This window comes from Nannobrachium achirus (assembly GCF_963921795.1).
Source record: "Nannobrachium achirus genome assembly, chromosome: 6".
NCBI classification, from domain to species: domain Eukaryota; kingdom Metazoa; phylum Chordata; class Actinopteri; order Myctophiformes; family Myctophidae; genus Nannobrachium; species Nannobrachium achirus.
In genome coordinates, this window is record NC_137815.1 from 48,279,584 (window position 1) to 48,284,911 (window position 5,328).

A 5,328-nucleotide genomic window follows, 5' to 3' on the forward strand; every position below is an offset into this window, starting at 1 on the left:
ATATATATATATATATATATATATATATATATATATATATATCAAAACAAATAATTGATCGAAAAGGCTTCTTTCGAACAGTCGTTTTATTCAAATATATATTATATAGACCTATATTATAATATATAGCCTATTATTGTGCAATATTATTGTGCATTATTGTTTTAATCTTTGAAATAAACATTCATTCATTCATCCATTCATGTCAGGTAGTGCTGGTTACATAAGACAGTGAAATGTGCCATGGTTGCTGCCACCCCTCCATGTGCTTATCAACAGTCCTTTCTCATATTTTGGCACAAAACTGCAGATGGCCTGGCTTGCACACAGTCTCACACACTGACCTTACATCTAAGTTAGTTGACTTTTACACAACAAGAGTTAATACCGGTACTGCTATTTTTAATATACAGTGTTTTTTTCCTCCTGAAGACATTTCCCCCTGCCATATGCCTTCATCTGCTCCATTCTGTTTCTGTGACTCTCTCCCCACACCCCACAGTGCAGTATTAATAGGCCAGCAGCAATGCAAATGAATCACTAAACACAGCAGGGGAGCATCTATAAACCCCATCCTCCCCCACACTCACAGGCATGGAAAGCATGAATGCTTTGCAGATAAATGAGACTTTTGATTCTATTTTATTTGTTTGTTATTTATTTTGTACTTCTGATAGTAGACACAGTGACTCAGTGAGAGCTTTATCAAAATAAATAATTATGTGGTTGCCTATAGGGCAACATCATACTATTGTTCTCTTCCAACTTTATAGAATAAACTCCAAAAGTCCATTGAGTTCAATGGAGGAGTGGTGCAAGCTTCACATGACATTTTGGCTATCCAGACTATACATAGGCAACCACACGTGCAATTTCCCATAATTGCATCTTTCTAGTTCCTCTATTGTAACATATATTGATCGGGTGAGTTGAGGACTTTCACATCTAGGCAATTTGTGCTTTTTTAGCTCATTTGTCAACTGCATGGAGATGAATCACTATACTGTTATAGTGACCTTTTTTGCGTGTGCAAATGAAGAGTTCTATGGGACAAGCCAATGTCTGCCATGCAGTCATAAAGTATGCATTATACAGTATGTCCTCATTCTGTGACTGCAGCACCCCCATCATTAGAAATTCATAAGATCAACATTTCCAGTTCTCTCCCTCAAAAAGGGGCATAGCTATCCAGAATTTATGTAATCTTCATTCACTCTACCCATGTTCAAAAAAAAACTGTGGCGTTGTCACTCTGTTCTAACTAAAGGTCTTTGAGTTTGAGTCAGTCTCTCCCAAAAGTATACCATCCCTGGCAGTAGGTTCAAGTTACTTGTTGACTTGTAAGCCTGTTGACTTATGCTAAAAATAGGGACTGTGGCCAGTACTGTCAGTGGCAGCAGCATTTATGAATGTGTAAACATACAATAGGTGAATTCCTTTACTTGATAAGGCACAATTTACCCAACTACTTTCAATTTACCCAAGATTATTATTGCAGCATTTTCATGTTGTGCAATACTTATGTTTGTTTCCAAGGCAATGTGAAATGTATTTTCACTGTCTGGTACTTAATATATATATAGTGGAGATTACAAATAAACATCAATGAAATAGATATAAAAAAAAAAGGAATAGCGCAACATATCCATTTATGCATGCACAAGTACACAGAATTTAGAAGGCAGGCCTCATCCAGAATAACTGAGGCATATACCTCAGAGGTTGGGTGTGGTGAGTGTCTGATTACACCAGTCTCATTAATTATAAAACACTCCCCCACCTTTTTCATTATTCTGTTGTCTGTTTTTTTGGAACGTGAAAAAAATGTTACTAGTGAATGGGTTACGTTACTAGTAGTGATTGGGTTGGTTGGGCTCAGTTCCCAGGTTGAAATAATGCACTAAAAGTATGACAGACAGTATAATGAGTCATTTCACAGCACCATGTCTTCGGATAGACAATGCTTCCTGCCATAAAGACCAGCTTCAACCATGTGGAAGAGTGCAGAAGACTGGCCACATGGCACTAGGCCTTTCAATTATTACATAATCGCCTAGTGCACACACAATCTGATCTGTAGCTGTCTGTGTACCCGATGTGTACTGTGCATATGTTACGTTGGTACATTCCAACATACATTATACGCTTTGCTTATTGCTTGTATATTAGATTGCAAATAGGTGAAACCATTTGAAAAGTCATATAATGGGAATAGTCAATTACTCACATTTGCAGACTTGCTGCTGTAAATCTCATGTGAATAACTATAATCAAACAGCATACAGTAAATGCTGTTTCTTTATCTGTAGACTTTGAATGTATTTTTATGTTCCATTTGGTATTTACATTTCATTTTCTTGTCATTCCTTGATGCCTCACTAGCCTAATTCTATGAAAAGGTTATCTTACAGTTTACAGTTTAGGCATTTAGCAGACGCTTTTAATCCAAAGCGACTTACAATAAGCAGATACAACATCGCAATAATAAACAAGATAATAGGTCAGTACATTAACAGCAATATAACAATGTAAATGGATATCTATCTAGAGAAAAACACAATATAATCAAGTTCTAAAGAAACCTAACAAACAAATGTTAACTAGCTTCATGTATGGTCATTGATTTTACTGTAGTGCTAAGGGTTTAGGTGGAGTCTGAAAAGGTGAGTCTTCAGTCCACGGCGAAAGGTAGCGAGTGAGTCCGTTGTTCTAAGTGCGACAGGGAGTTTATTCCACAACTTGGGAGCCAAGAGGGCAAACTGTCTTGGACGAGTGGATTTTTGCCCTGGAGTTTTTAGCGAGGGTTCGGTCAGCATCCCTGTGTTGGCTGATCTAAGTGAACGAGTGGGGGTGTAGGGGTTGATCAGCTTTTGGAGGTATGGAGGAGCCATACCTTTGGCTGCTTTGAAGGTCAGCATCAGTGTTTTGTATTCCATGCGGGCCGCAACCGGGAGCCAGTGGAGGCTGCGGAGAAGGGGAGAGACATGTGAGAACTTAGGCTGGTTGAAGACCAGTCTAAGATCTTGTCCCATCTTATCTTCTTATCTCTCTTCTCTACGATTTCCCAGAATACTGTATAGGTTTCACATCATACACAGTGCTGCAATAAGAGAAACTGCATTCATTTCGATTCAAGTTTATTTTGTTATTTAGTGCAAATAATATTACAAAACATGTTCAAAAATTAAAGTTGCACAATACAGCCTTTGTAATCTAAATAAAAAGTGAGCACAGAACGCAAAAGTGAATTGGAGAAAATCAAATCACATTAAATGATACCTCTCAGTCTTATTTACAGTAATACAAGATCCAGTTCATTTTGAACTTACATTCTGTCCCCTAATCTTTCCCAGTGTGTCGTAGGAGTCAGGGTTTAAATCCCTTGAGGTCGCTCATCTAGAGGCCCTCTAGCCTGCTGTTTCTTAACCCATGGGGTGATGACCCAAAAGTGGATTGGGAGACACTCTCACTGAGTAAAAGACCAAGAGCAAAAACTCAGACAAAAAAATAATATTTGTTTACATATTGGTTTGGGATTTTCACAAGTAAAGTTTTTTTCTCTCGCTCTCTCTCACTTTAGAGCACCAAATCCCTCAATTATTTAAACTATTAATACTAAATAGTTAACAACCTTTTAAGTTACAGTATGTACTACACAAGTGGTTTTCAACTGGTATTTCTACTGGGGACCAATATTTGGCATTTGGCCATTTTTAGCCTGAACATTTTATGGGCCAATTGTCAGTCCTGAAGCACTGTTTGGGAAATATTAAACTCTGGTTCATCATACAATAATTTACCAATAGCAACTCTCTCAGTAAACCAGATTATTTAAAATGTGTCATCAGCCAGTGTAGAATGGAGACGGCACATCTTGTCCCATTACATAAACAAAGGAGGTAAAAATGAAAACTATGTAATTGGTACATCATGCCTTGAGGCCAAATTCAAACCAGTTGTAGAAACTTGTTACAGCATGGTTAAGGTTATGCACAAACTAAGATCACCTTTTTTCTCATTTCAATGTTAATCATTATGCTGTAATTTCAAAATGCTGAAAAGAGGGGGTAACTGATATTAAAGCACCTCAGAGTACAGTTTCAGGGTTTGTGAATCATTAAATTAGTCTCTTTGTTCCTCGTTCTACCCCACCTCTCTGTACACACACACAGACACATACACACACAAATGAGCACAAATGCAATAGAACTGAACAGAAAAAGCTCACAGACAATTAAGCTTTTCAGTTGTTATTACTCTCCCTATATGAAAAAATATTCTACATCTTTGTCAGTTCATGTACAGCACATTTTGAAATGTTAAATGCCATGAAGAGGAACGGCGCAGCCTGTGTGCGCCCAGGTAGGTTTCTACCATCTGCTTAAATCGCTAAAGAAGCAAACACTTTACACGATTTAAAGACGAGGCCGAGCTACTCAAAGATAGCAACACATAGTGCAGACAGGCTGTTTTACTGTATGTACAGAAAAGGCCTTACTCCTCGCTCTGTTCCGCTAACATTCTTCAGTTAGGAAACTTCACGACAGGTCCTATGGGTATTTTATGGCACCTATTTTGACTCAGTTCTCCTAGTATTAGGAGGGTAAAAACAAGACCTTGTAGGCATTTTTGTGACACAGTTGAGCGCTATATGTTACAGATAAGCTACAACCACAGCATAGATGACAAAAGCAAAGTAAGCGAGGGGATATTACAATAGAATCTCTGCTTGCTGTGGTGTTGTAGCCAAGTCATTCCATACCATAGGCAGGTTAATAGGTGGGTATATCACTACCCTACAATAGTATGAAAACAGCCTTCACTTTCTCAAATCTGAAAGACTGAACCCATGACAATATCCACGTGTACTTAATATCTACATTCAAAATATCTGAGTAATACACATTACACAGAAAAGAAAATTAGGGAAAAATCATAGACTTATATCAAATCAAGCTCAAAATTAAGCTGCATCAGCATCCAAATAAGGAATTAGGCATTTAAAAAAGTAAATAACTTAAAAAGAAATAACTTCTCTTTGAAGAAAGATGCGACTCCCTAAGGCGGGGGGTGCGGGCCTAGCCCGTAATTTCGTAACAGTCCTTTCTTGTCACGGTTGCAGGTGGTCTTCGTGATGGGCCGCATGGTCCTGTGGGATGGAGCCCACGTGAGTTATGTGTCAGTACAGCAAGGCTTTTCAACAGCAATGAAGTCTAAAGAAAAATATTTGCTTTCAAAACACATATCCACTTCTCGTCCTGTGGTCCATTAGGTTAATCGCCCTCTTGTTGGACTGGCTGGAGTAGGACGTCTGTCAAGCCATCCATC

The 5,328-nt window shown here is 38.2% G+C and overlaps 1 protein-coding gene across 2 annotated transcripts in view; it reads right to left on the minus strand.

Annotated features, from left to right (window-relative positions):
• Positions 1-3,120: 3,120 nt before the first annotated feature.
• Positions 3,121-5,328, minus strand: part of pik3c2b (phosphatidylinositol-4-phosphate 3-kinase, catalytic subunit type 2 beta) — an 89,095-nt gene continuing 86,887 nt past the window's right edge. For both annotated transcript variants that reach the window (XM_080728992.1, XM_080728993.1), the window contains exon 33: positions 3,121-5,328. This exon is cut by the window's right edge and continues 408 nt beyond it. The gene's annotated coding sequence lies outside the window, so the exon portion shown is untranslated.